A 14937-nucleotide genomic window follows, 5' to 3' on the forward strand; every position below is an offset into this window, starting at 1 on the left:
GCCAAATTCTGAGAAAAAGAAATTTGAGCAAGTTGATTACAAAAAGAAGTATTTTGATTTGCTCAAACAAAAGGAAAGAGCTTTTCTCACTCAAGATAATTGGGCAGCAGATGGGGTAAATGAAGATGATGATGTGGAATATGTCAACCTAGCCCTGATGGCTAATTCTGATGAAAATGAAACTAGTTCATCAAGCAACCAGGTAATTACTACTGATCTCTCTCAGCTTTCTAAACATGAATGCAATGAAGCCATAAATGATATGACCAATGAATTATATCATTTGCGTGTTTCCCTTAAATCACTAGCAAAATAAAACACTAGGATCAAGGAGAATAATGTGTTTTTAAGTGATAGGAATGCTGTGTTAGAGGATCAGGTAATTGAGCTTGAAAAGATAAAACTTAAATGCTTGACTGTTGAGAGTGAACTAGCAGAAGCTGTTAAGAAAGTATAAATTCTTTCTACACAGTTAGAAAGTGAGCAAGAGGTAAACAAGGCCTGGAAAACATCTAGGGATGTTAGTGTTCAGATTGCAAAGGTTCAGGGAATTGAATCATTCTGTGAGGATGCCTGGAAGAAAAATAAAAAGGAGTTAGAATTAATTGATGGATTGTCAACGGATGTGGAATCAACGGATGATGAAAGTTATCCGTTGAAGGAAGAAAAGGAGCATCCGTTGAAGGCTCATCAATTAAAACAGGCAAGTTCTTTTAAAAATAAAAATCTCAATAAAAAGAATGATTCAACTCTCAAGAACTTTGTCAAAGAAGGAGCTAGCACATCCAGAGATGTCAGTAAGATGAATATAGGACACATGACTTTAGATCAGCTAAAAGATAGGCTTAAGTTGGTTGAGGATAAGAAGGAAACTAAAAGAAAATCTAAAAGAAATGGGAAGGTAGGGATTAATAAACATAACAATTACACACCTGATAGGTATGCTCTTAGAAAAAGCTGTGTGCATTGTAAAAGTGTTAATCACCTATCTGATAATTACAAATCTGTTAAAAATGCTCCCATGCCTTCAAATCCCTCCATGCCTAACATGTCTATGTCACCTCTGCATGCTATGCCTGTTATGTCTCACCAGAATCCCCATACACATTTTGCAAACATGCCATATATTAACAATCCTTATTTTACTGCATTTAGTATGCCTCAAATGCCATACAATATGCCTATGTGGAATAACATGTTTGCACAACCTATGCCTTATCAAATTCAATCAAATGTGTTAAATGATTCTGTGACTAACCCTACACTTCAACCAACCACACTCGAGACCAAGGTTGACCCAAAGTTACCTAAGTCAAAAGATACAGGAGGAATGAAGTCTAGGAAAAAGACTAACAAGGCTGGACCCAAGGAAACTTGGGTACCAAAATCAACTTGATTGATTTTGTTGTGTGCAAGGACAAAGAAGGAATCTATGGTATTTGGACAGTGGTTGTTCAAGAAACATGACAGGAGATTTCACCCTGCTCACAGAGTTTAAGGAGAGAGATGGCCCTAGCATAACCTTTGGAGATGACAGCAAATGATTCACTATGGGATATGGCTTGATTTCAAAAGAAAATATCATCATTGATGAAGTTGCATTGGTTGATGGTCTCAAAAACAATTTATTGAGCATCAGTCAACTATGTGACAGAGGGAATACTGTTTCCTTCAATTCTGAAGCCTGTATTGTCACAAGTAAAAAGGACAATAAAGTGGTTCTAAATGGAGTTAGAAAAGGGAATGTGTACTTAGCTGATTTCAACTCTACAGATGCAGAATCAATTACTTGTCTTCTCAGCAAAGCAAGTCCAGTTAAAAGTTGGCTATGGAACAAGAAGCTGTCCCATTTAAATTTTAAGACAATGAATGATCTAGTCAAAAAGGACTTAGTTAGAGGAATGCCTCTAGTGGAATTCACAAGGGATGGACTGTGTGATGCTTGTCAGAAAGGAAAGCAAAAGAAATTATCATTCAGTAAGAAGTTTGAATCTGCAATTGATGAACCACTACAACTTCTACACATGGATCTTTTTGGACCAGTCAATGTATTGTCAATTTCAAGGAAAAGATACTGCCTAGTGATTGTAGATGATTTCTCAAAGTTTTCATGGGTTTATTTTCTTGGATCAAAGGATGAAGCTAGTGAAATCATCATCAATCATATCAAGCAAGTCAACAATCATCCTGATTTCAAAGTAAGGAATATTAGGAGTGACAATGGAACTGAGTTCAAGAATTCAACCATGAAGTTGTTCTGTGAAGAAAGTGGGATCATGCATGAGTTCTCAGCTCCAAGAACTCCACAACAAAATGGTGTGGTGGAAAGGAAGAACAGATCACTAATTGAAGCTGCAAGGACAATGCTTGAAGAGTCAAAACTCCCAACTTATTTTTGGGCTGAGGCTGTTAACTGTGCATGTTACACTCGGAATATTTCTCTAATCAATCAGGCAAAATGCATGACTCCCTATCAATTATTCAAGAGAAGAAAACCAACTTTAAACTTTCTACATGTCTTTGGTTGCAAATGCTACATCTTAAGGAATCAATCTGATCACAAAGGGAAGTTTGATGCAAAGGCTGATGAAGGAATATTTGTTGGTTATTCTGCTGGAAAATCATATAGGGTCTACAATCTAAGAACCAACATTGTCATGGAATCTGTACATGTTGTGTTTGATGATAAAAAGATTGATGGACTAACAGATGAGGGACATCATGAAGGACTCAAATTTGACAACATTGAGATATACTGTGATGATAGTGAAGATGAGAATGATGAAGAAGGCATCTCAAGAAGAATTCAGAATCTGCCTGTGGATAATGCACAGAATGCTGCATCCGTTGAAAGTCATAATTCAGCTTCCGTTGAAAGAAGCAATGCAGCATCCGTTGAAAGACAAAGTGCATCATCTGTTGAAAGTCATAATGAAGCATCCGTTGATCACAGTCTGTCAACGGATAATCAATTCACTTCATCAGTTGATAGAGCTCCCAATTCCTTTTAAAGGATCAGCAACTCATGGGGAGTTTCAACAAATCAACATTCTATCTCATATCATGACAATACTGAGGCAACCTCATCTAGGGCTAATCTACCACCTCAAAGGAAATGGACCAAGAATCACCCTTTTGAACTGATCATTGGTGATGCTACATCAAAAGTACAAACTAGAAGGGCTACTCAAGATGAATGTCTGTATAGTAGCTTTCTATCACAGGAGGAACCTAAGAGAGTGGAAGAAGCTCTATTGGATCCAGATTGGATTTTAGCAATGCAAGAGGAGCTAAACCAATTTGAGAGGAACAGAGTATGGAAGCTGGTACCCAAGCCAAAGAACAAGAGTTCTATTGACACAAAATGGGTATTCAGAAACAAGATGGATGAAATGGAATTGTCATAAGGAATAAAGCCAGATTGGTTGCTAAAGGCTATTCTCAACAAGAGGGAATAGATTTTGATGAAATATTTGCTCCAGTTGCCAGACTTGAAGCCATCAGAATCTTTCTAGCCTATGCAGCTAATGCCAATTTCAAGTCTATCAAATGGATGTCAAGAGTGCATTTCTAAATGGGGAATTGGAGGAAGAAGTTTATGTAAGCCAACCTCCAGGTTTTGAAGATCAAAATTTTCCAGACTATGTGTATTATCTGTTGAAAGCACTCTATGGACTAAAGCAAGCACCTAGAGCCTGGTATGAGACTTTGTCAAAGTTTCTTCTAGATAATCACTTCACAAGAGAAACTGTTGACAAAACTCTCTTCTTTAGAAATGTTAATGGCTCTAAGATACTTGTACAAATTTATGTAGATGATATTATATTTGGATCTACAGATGATAAGCTTTGTAAAAAGTTTGCTATATTAATGCAAAGTAAATATGAAATGAGCATGATGGGAGAGCTAACTTACTTTCTTGGTTTACAAGTTAAACAAGTTAGTTGTGGAATTTTCATTAGTCAAACTAAATATATTTATGATCTTTTAAAAAAGTTTGACTTAATGGATTGTTCACCTGCAAAAACTCCCATGGCCACTGCCACTAAGCTTGAATTAAACAAGGCTGAAAAGTCTGTGAATATTACAAGTTATAGAGGCATGGTTGGCTCACTTTTATATTTAACTGCTAGTAGACCTGATATAATGTTTTCTACATGTCTCTGTGCTAGATTTCAAGCTGACCCTAAAGAATCTCACTTAGTGGCTATTAAAAGAATTTTCAGATATCTCAAGGGGACTCCAAATCTAGGAATTTGGTACCCTAGAGAGTCTGGTTTTGATCTAATTGGCTACTCAGATGCAGATTATGTAGGTTGCAAAATAGACAAGAAAAGCACAACAGGCACCTGTCAATTTCTAGGGAACAAGCTTGTATCATGGTTCAGCAAGAAGCAGAATTCTGTTTCCACATCAACAGCTGAAGCTGAGTACATTGCTGCTGGTAGTTGCTGTGCACAGATACTATGGATGAGGAATCAACTATTTGACTATGGTCTGACTGTTGACAAAATTCCAATATTCTGTGACAACACAAGTGCCATTGCCATTACTGAAAATCCAGTGCAACACTCAAAAACCAAGCACATTGATATCAAGTACCACTTCATTAGGGAACATGTGATGAAAGGTACAGTGGAACTTCATTTTGTTCCAAGTGAAAAGCAGATTGCAGACATATTTACCAAGCCACTTGATGAATCAACATTCACAAGTTTAGTAAGTGAGTTAGGTATGCTTAATTATTCATAATCTATGTCATCTATATAATCTGTCTTGAAGCCTGAAATGAATTTGCTGCAAGAACAAAGCTGGCTTTAATTAAGACTTATCCTATCAACGGATATTCTCTATCCGTTGAAAGCCAAAATTGTTCTATCAACGGATGTTCATTATCCGTTGAAAGACAAATACATTTCTGGTAATTTTATCCTTCAACGGATAAAATGGTGTTGTTCATCAACGGATAACTATTTCCCTTATCCGTTGAAGTGTCACGTCAGTTACTATAAGTGAGTCACAGCCGTTGATTCTTTTACTCAACCGTTGATACAGATATACAGTGTTGTATGTATTTGTATTTAAGGTAGTTTTCAGAATTTCTACAGTTTTATTTATTCTTGAACGACTGTAACTTACTTAAAAGTATCATTTAATCATTTTATTTACGTTTTAATTCAAGAAAGTATAAAAGCCCAATTGAACTCTTATTCTCACTTTACGCTTTCTTGCAATTCTTATTCTCTTTCTCTCTAAATTCTCAAGTTTTTCTCTGCAACCTCTACTCACAACAATGGCACCAGTAGTCAAAATTATGTCTCAAACAGGATTTGTTTATGAAAAGAATAATTTCATAGCCTTGGTTGAAAAGAATGAAGCCCATTCTGATTATCACAAGATGATGGACTTCATCAAAAACTGCAAACTAAACTATGTAATGCTGGAAGCCCCAACCATCTACTGTGAGGTGATTGAGGAGATTTGGACAACTGCAGAGTTCAACTCCACAGATATGACTATTGTCTTCTCTCTCAAAGGTAAGGACTATTGCATTAATTGTGATGATATACAATCTTGCTTTAAGTTGCCTGAGAATAATGCCATGACAGCACACACTGATAAAGATGTCTCTGCTATGCTAGATTCCATAGGCTATACTTTTGATTCTGCTAGTTTAGGTAGTATTAGAAGGAAAGGCCTTAGGAAGGAATGGAGTTTTCTTGGAGATGCCTTTATTAAGGTTTTCTCTGGGAAGATTAGCAATTTTGATGCTATCACTTCATCTCTTGTTAATATGCTCTATATGCTAGTTTCTGATAGGTACTTTAATTTTAGCAACTGTGTTATGCTAGAATTAGGTTCCAGATTAGGTAACAAAGCTAATTGACCACATAACATCTACTATGCTAGATTCTTTATGTTATTGGCTAACCATGTTGCTGAAGGTTTGGTTATATCCAATGAGAATAATAAACTCAAATGCTGGGCACAAGAGAAAAGGGTCCTTGCAGACCTTTTGAGAATGAACCTCAACAGCCAGGTGCCATTGGTATACTTGCCAATCATGAATGCACCACAGGTAAGTGAGGTAAATACTTCTATAACTCCTACTATTTCCAACCCCAATGTTTCTTTGCCTTCTAGTGTGGCTATGGAACCTGTGTCTTTGTCCAAACAGGCTCCTACCAAAGCCACCAAATCTAAAGTTTCCAAAGTCAAGTCAAAGAAACCTACCTCTGTTATTTCTCAAAAGACAACAGTTGTAACAACTACCATAAACCCTGAAGGGAGTGAACAGGGTGTGAGTGGTGAGGGGAGGGGTGAACATCAAAAAGCCCCCCAGGATAAGGTGGGAGAGGTGAGTGGTACCCAAACCAGCCAAGCCACAGTCTCTCAAATGACTGTGGTGGTTCAAAAGGAGTCCAACACATCCCTAGTTGCATCCTCCAAAAAGGTTGTAACTATTGAAAATAGTCCCCAACCAGGGACACAGAACAAAAGAGGGAGGGACACTGAAGCCACACACTCACCATTTAAAGCCTTTTCAAGGAAGAAGAAGGCCAAGACCCTAGTTTCCACACAAGGGACACACACAGCACAGATACATCCACCTGTATCTGTGCCTTCTCAAATTCAGCTTGATGTGATTCCAGCAAATGTGGAATCACAGCCCCATTCTCTCAATATAGAAACACACCATTCATCAAACTCTCCAACACCCTCTCTGGATGTGGATATGATATTCACATCAATTCCTGATTCTCCCTCATTAAAACTCAGGGAGGAGCCCCACTCAAAACCTGGTGATCATCATCCTTTAAATGATTTGTTGGATCATCAGCCAATTCTTTCAGATGTAGTTGCAGAATCTGTGTCACCACACTTAAAATCAATCCACACAGATTCAACAATTATGTCACTTTCTATATCTACATCTTTTCCTTCTTCAACGGATATCTCTCATCCGTTGACAAGTGGTTGTTCTTCAACGGATAAGCTTAACAGCAGTTATCCGTTGATACCATCAGTTTCCACTTCAACGGATATTCCCTATCCGTTGATGGTCTCTACACACTTAAAAGAAACAATTCCAACTGTAGAGGACATGGCAACTGTACAATCACTTTTAGGTTTGAGGGAAGGGAGTGATCTTTTGAGTGAGAGGCTGGGTTGCTCCCAGGCAAAAGGAGAGGTTGAGAGTCACCATATGCATGCTATTTCTTCCAGCATGGCAAAAGTGAGTGAGAGGAGTGCCACCTTAGAAGGTGAGGGTGAGGGTGTGAGGGTGTGTGTGAGCTAGGGGGAGCCCCTGATGCAAGAACAGAGAGAAATTGAGAGAAAGGCAGGTACATAAGCTATAAGGGTGGATCCAACCATTGCTAGTGAGTTAATGAAAGTGGATGATGCAGAAAAGGGAAGACAATTTCAGCAACATTACAAAGCTGTCATTGATAACATTTCCTTGGATGCTGACACTTTTACTCACCCTGTTTCAGCCTATCAATTATTGGCTGCACAGGGCAATGTGGAGGCAGAACAGACACTACACATTGTACACACTTCAGAATCTCTTCTCAGAGACAAAACTGCTGTCAACAGGCTGCCTTCTCAAGCTGGTGAGCCATCTGAAGAATTTGGAGTAAATTCTAATGATGATGACTCTAATTCTTTGAATGAGAGCATGAACTTAGGGGGAGTAGCAGGCCCAAGTTCTGTTCCTGATCTTCCTGAATGGGCATGGGCAAAACCATCAACACCAGGAGAGTTTGGTGTCACTTTGGTCAGACAAGTCATGACAATTCAGAAGGCCCTTCAGGAGACTCAAGATGCTGGTACCAAGGCAATTCTTCAAGCTCATCTGGAATCTCTGCATCTCTTGTAGTTGCAGCATTACCAGCAAAATCTAAGTGTGGATGAGCTCAAGCAGGACATTGCTGATCTGAAATCCTACAATGCTGAGAAATTGGATTCAGTTATACCCTATGGTACTATGCAAGATTTGTTGGGGAGACTGAGGAAAGCATCTGATGCTGGCAAGAGGCTGGCCAGATTGGAAGATAGGGTTCAAATCATTGAAGACTCTATGATCACCATTCTTCAGAATCAACAAACTCAAACAAATCTACTCATGCAGCTGGCAAAAGCACAAGGCTTGACCCCTACCCTTGATGATAACAAAAAGGGGGAGAATAAAGGGGAAGGGGAAGGAGAGCCATCTACAACAGTTCAGATTTCTCAAGTGCTAGTTCCTGTCATCACAACTTCTCCAACTATTCAAGTCAAAGGAAAGCTAGATGGAATTGATCTAATCCAGATAGCAGCAGCTGAATTGCAAGTCAAAGAGCAAAGGAAGAAGATTGATGAAAAGATGCAACTAATATTTGGTTCTACAACTTCTCAATCACAATCTGTGAAGCATAACACAAAAGTGGAATCAATTATTATGGAACTCAAGCCAGTAGGGAGGCATAAGGATGGAGAAACTTCTTCCAAAGATCTGCAACCTATGGTTCTCAAGCCCAACAACAGATCCAATAAGGACTCTACAAAGAATCCTCTAAAAGAGGTGGATTTTCCTCTTCCAAAAGCTGATGAGGACAAGCTTTTAGGTAGAAGTATTGCATATCTCAAAGAGACCATGGATGAGGCTGTAAGGAGAAATATGGCTATTATCTTCAGAGAGGGAAAGAGCATATGTGTGATGCAAGGACATCCCAAATTCTCAATAGCCAAGAGGGAAGAAACCAAAAGGTTGAAGGAAGAAGCCAAACAGCTAAAGGCTGACAAAAGAGCACAAGCAAAGCTTGAAAAACAGCTAAAGTCAAGTCAGGCTGAAGAACAGAAAGAAATTGAAGACAAAGGTGAAGATGAAGCTATGGGGGACATGGTTGGTACTGAGATGGAGGAAAGAAGTAAGGAAGAATGGCAGAAAGGGAAAAGAAAGAAGGTCAATGCAAAGAGAAAGAAGGTAGATAAGACTGAAGAAACCCAATCAATATCCAAACCACTACCCTCTATTCCTGAACCCATTGTACCTGACCCCTTCATGAATATTCATGGTGAAACAATCATTCCCAAGGAGGAACCAATTGATTGGGACACCATCAAATTTCCCACCTTCCTAACCTCTTCTCCACCATCAAAGAAGCAGAAAAGAAGAATCAAATCAACACCCTCTAAAGCCTCAATCAAATTCACACAGAAGCCTAAGCCTAAACCTCAAACCTCTAAAGATGATTATGTTCACATCTGTGACATAAAAGAATTTTCAGACATTGAACTCTATCTGGATGAGCTGGAGGAAGTAAGGGGAATAGCTGCCTACAGACAGCTACCAGAAAGACTAGTGTTCAAATACAAAGGAGCTGGGGAAAGAACATGGCCTCTTCACGGAATTCTGAATGAAGGCTACTCTACCTTGATTAGAGTCTACTCAGCCATACAAAGGGATTCTGGCTTTACCAGGACTGCCAAGACTGAGATTCTCAACAAGATTGCCAACATAAGGAAAACTTGGAGGGAGCCCAATGCTTTGCCTAGAACTTTACTCATTCAAGAAAGAGGAATTATAATTCACAAATCACCTCATTGGTTGATGGAGTTCAGAGACAACAAAGGAGTCAGAAGATTTTTCAGAATTGAAGATCAGCTAAAGATTGCCAGTAATGAAACTCTCAAGGATATGCAATCTAAGTTAGATATCAATGAAGAAGATGAAACTGAATTCTACAGACAACTTCAACTTCAAATAAAGGAGAATGACAGGAGGTTAGGAAAGAAAACCAGGGATCAAAGGAAAAGAAAGTAATTTGCTCAGGCTAAAGGAGCACCCTTGGAAACAATGTAATTCTTCAATTCCATCTCAACATATACATTTTTGTAGCACTTTTGAATTTCTGCTTTATTACAGTTTATATATTTGTTAAGTGTTTTGTTATCATCAAGCTAAACCCAAATTTATGCCTACAGTTCTAGTAGACATAAATAGGGGGAGATTGTTAGGAATATGTGTATTAGTTTGATGATAAGTTAAGCAAAATATTTAAGTAGAAATCTAGTGTTTGTAGCCTCAACGGATAAGACCATCTTGGCTATCCGTTGAAGGAGTAGCTTTACTTAGCAATAAGTTTAGTATTGTAGCACATTTCACTCTCTGGTTTCAAGCTGTAATTCTTAGATGTTGTTAGGAAATAATCAGTCTTGTTGACTACTAATGGATGTACAAATAGGAGGGCTAATTGTAAATATTTCATGCCTTGTAATTTTGTATAAGTGAAGAAGTGTCAACGGATATTGAAGACCTTCAACGGATAAGAAACAAAGCTTCAACGGATGTCTCTAATGCTTCAACGGATAATATCCATCAACGGATAAGTGCTTCAACGGATAAAGACTTCAACTGATAATGCATCAACGGATAAAGCTTCAACGGATAAAGCCTCAACGGATAAGGCATCAACGGATGAAAGCTTCAACGGATGCTTAGTTCATTAGCAGTTGATATTGACAATTCACAAGCTGACAGAGGCACATGGGTTGACAGAGACGTACTGGAATGTGGAAGCCTTTAGGAGGAATCAAGAAAATGCAGCATTTCCATTCTGATGCAAACAAGGAAGTATTCAAAGATTTACAGATTATCCTAGATTGCATTGGATAGAGAAATAAAGAAGAAACATGTGAAGAATCTTTTCAATTGTATTTTACAGTTTGTCTTCACTTGTAAACTTGGTGATATATAAACCAAGTAGCAGCTAGTAATTATATATGAATTTTCCTGAGCTATTTAGAAATATCAAAAGAGAAAATCATCTAGTTTGTACTAGGAAGCAACTGTGATTTAATTCTTTGAATCATAGATTTTCTGAAATAACACATCTCTGGTGGAACAACAAATCCACCAGAAAAGTTTTTAAGTTCTTTGTGCTCATTACATTTGTGTTTGAATATATATCTGTCTGCATCAGCTTCAAGCAATTCACACACATTTGATCACTCAAACACTTAGCCTTAGAAACTGCTCAAAACTTGAAAAAGTTTTGAGATTTACATTCAACCCCCTTCTGTAAATCTCATTGTTAGTCCACTAGGAATAACAAGACCATAAGAGACAAAGCAAGAATTTCTGGATCAAGGGTTACATAATTTGTTCCAAACATAGGTGAAGATGATGGAAGTGAAATTCCAATGAAGAAAAATTCTGCTAAACTTGAGGTGATTCTGAAAGAGAAATGTCTGTACTATAATGAAGATTCAACTCATCCAAAAGTAATCAGACTTGGTGATGGTCTTGAAAGAACATCTATCTCAGCACTTAGGACTGCAATCTACCAGATTGGAAGTCAAGATGAAGAATTGAAGCAAGTCAAAGCTACAATAGCTCAAGTCCTGAGGAATGCAGAAGAAAAGTTGATATCAAACTTTGTCAAGAATCACTTTGGATTCAGATTGACTCAGTAAGATTGGTTAAAGCTACAAGGACTGTAAGTTGTAGTTAGTTGTCTAATTAAACTCTCATTGTATTTGTACTTAAATGTTTTTGACATCATCAAATCTATTAACTTGTATATTTTTCATAATTTACAAGTTGGGGGAGATTGTTAGATATATTTGAGATGTCATGTCTAATCTGATTTGTGTTTAGTTTTCAGAACTTAATAACAGGACTTATCAGGACTTACTGAAATCAGAAGTTACTGAAGCCAGAACTTAATATCAGAACTTAAGGCGTCAGAAGATATATATCAGGACTTAAGTGCGGGAAGACTTCAGATACGGAATGTGGCTGATTTACAGGAGAAGATTTGGACTAAAACAAAAGAAGATATGCATGAAGAGTTAAAGGACTAGAAGACTTGTAGAAGATATCTGATTGATATATTTTAGGAGACAAAATTATATTCCATATCAATTAGAAGATATCTTGTAACTGTGTACTATATCAACACAGCTTAATGTTTACACTATATGTGTTATCATTATCGAGAACATTATACATTGTAACCTAACAGCTCTTGGTGATATTGTTCATCACTGAGAGAGAACAAATGTTCTATTGTAACTAGAGATGCACAAAAGGCCACCGGGTCGGGTTTTGACCGAGCAATAAAAAGCTCGGGCTTTGACCGGGCCGCGCTTTTCGGGCTTTGACTGACCGGGTCGGGGCGGGCTTTCCGAAAATGTCAGAGCCCGTTTGGGCCCTCGAGGCGGGCCTAACCGGACTTTTTTTTCCGGGCCGGATCGGATCCGGCCGGGCTTTTTTCTAATTTAAATCGGATCGAGTATTATTAGAGATTCCGAAGAATACATATGTTATCAACTAGATCATCGTAAAAATATATTAGTTTACATGGAATATTTTATGAAAACATTACTTCATTAAAAACATTTAAGTTCGACAAAAATAAACATGTTTATAGAATAAAATGTTTTATCATTGTCCAAATATATATAGTGTACTTATTATATCTTCTCTCATTATTTATGCAACGAAGTATATAAATAATATTTTTAATCACAAATATGTAAATATATATGTGTTTAAAGTATTATTTATATTTATAGTAAATGTGAATTTATAAATATATAAGAAAATATATTAGAATAATCAGATTATAACCGGGCTTTTTCGGGCTTTTAATCGGGCCGGGCCGGGCCGAAGACCGGGCTTTTAACCGGGTCGGGCCGGGCATTGTCCAGAAATATAGGGCCTGTCGAGGCCCGAAGCCCGGGCCGGGACCGGGCCAGGCTTTGACCGGGTCGGGCTTGACCGGGCTTTGACCGGATCGGGCCGAGCCAGATTTTCGGGCCCGTGCTTTTTGTGCATCTCTAATTGTAACAGAGTTTATTATATTGAATGTACTTGATTATTGTTACATAATTGTGTTTGAAATCGATTTGATTGTATAAATATTATATTCAACCCCCTTCTATAGTGTTGTGTGATCTAACACATATCCCTATAAACAAAAAATAAGGTTTCACCACTTAAGTTGTCTATATGTTCGAAAGGAAAAAAAAAGAAAATACAATGATGACTTTTATGTCATCTCATTTTCATGGCATATTTATTTATTTAATTTTTATGAAATGTAATTATATTTATAAAAATATATTATTCATTATTACGTAATTGATGTTTAAATATAAAATAGAGTTAAAATAATCATTTACTGTATTCAAAAATTAGTTTCTTATAGACATATATTCATTCGAGATAATATTTTTCCTTAATATTCTTAATTTTCCAAAAAGGATATATAGATAGGTCTTTACTCCGTGTAGAACCATCTTATATGGAGAACCGTGAAGAACCATTATTTTTATTATAGAATCTAATCACAAATTATAAAATTTTATTTCAAAAATTATAAAATTCAATGCTAATATAGAATAATAAATATAATAAAAAATTTAACAACTAAAATTTGATAAAATTACTTGATTTTAAATTTATTTTTACAGTGGAATAATTTTGTGATTCTGCTATAGAACCATTTTAAATTTTTTCAATAATTTCAATGATTTTTTAAATAAAAAAGTTGTGTAACTTCAATTTTTAACTTGATAATTAAAATTTATAATTATATATGATGAAAATAAATAAATAATATATATTATATTTTTAAATAATGTTTCTCCACAATTCTCTATATAAGAGGATACTATTTGGAGTGCTACCCTATATATATATATAGTAACCGAGGAAGTAACAATTTTTAGAACACAGATAAAATTAGAAAAAATTAGAACATAAATATTTATGTTAATGTTAAGTTTATAATTAAAAAGAACAGGTGCAATAAACATTTATCCCCGATTTAATTAATAAATTACGATTATTTTTGTACAAGGTGACCAACTCCGATATTTGAAATCCGATTAATCCTTATAATACTCACCCGTCCCTGTCAATTCTTTACACTTGAGAGAGATAGTTCGACATGTATTTTAATACTTTTATATAGTATAATTTCATAATTTTTTTTATTATAAACAAAAATTCAATATTTAAATTTTTATTGAGAAAAAGAAAATTTAAAAATAAATTATAAAATTAAAATTTATAAAAAAATGTAAAGAAATGAGGGGATTGACCGTAATTTGTCATGTACTTCAGCAAAATAATTAGGAGTACACGTACATAGCGCACGTGTGAAGCCGATGCATGAAAAGAAGTGCAAGAACCGGAAAAGTAAAACAGAAGGTCATAACCCCTTTCTACTTCAAAACAAGGGTTTACATTGATGAACTTGATAAAAATACATACATATACTCGGAGCCTCCGATCATTATCATCGTCCGGCAAGTTTAAAATGACCGTGTTTCTTCTTCGGTAATTAGAAACTCTATATTTTCTTTACATTCGTTGTCTTGGTTACTTGTTTGTTACTTATATGATACTAAACACACGTATAGATCAAAGTACGGTATGTAGAGGGAAAATGGATATGATGTTGGGAGAGAGATCCCTAAAATACAGTATGAGAGAGAGAGAGAGAGAGAGAGATTTGTTTTGTAGTAGTATATGGTTCTTTTCATCTTTTTATCTCCAACTTGTTAAAAGGTTAAACATGGCTATTATTAACTAATGTTTTTTTAGCAGATCTAACTCATTTTAAAAGGGATTTGAGAATATTCATTAGATCTATTTTTTTTGGTAATTTATATTCATCTATGTGTTCTGTAGTAATGAGATTTATAATCTATGTGTTTATAAAAAATAATACAAAAAAATGACAATTTGGAATATATAAACCCTCTATATTTTGGTTACTAAGAAGGTTTTGTTCTCCTTTTCATGTTTGGGAAACTTTAAAAATAATGGTTGTTTTGTTGCATGACACATTGATGTCAGATCAGCTTAGTTTAACACCCCCCCCCCCCAAGAATTTAAGGCTCTTGCTGCGGCCTATTTGGAAAGACGAAGCCGGATAG

This window comes from Apium graveolens, chromosome 11, assembly GCF_009905375.1.
Source record: "Apium graveolens cultivar Ventura chromosome 11, ASM990537v1, whole genome shotgun sequence".
In the NCBI taxonomy this organism is placed as follows: Eukaryota; Viridiplantae; Streptophyta; class Magnoliopsida; order Apiales; family Apiaceae; genus Apium; species Apium graveolens.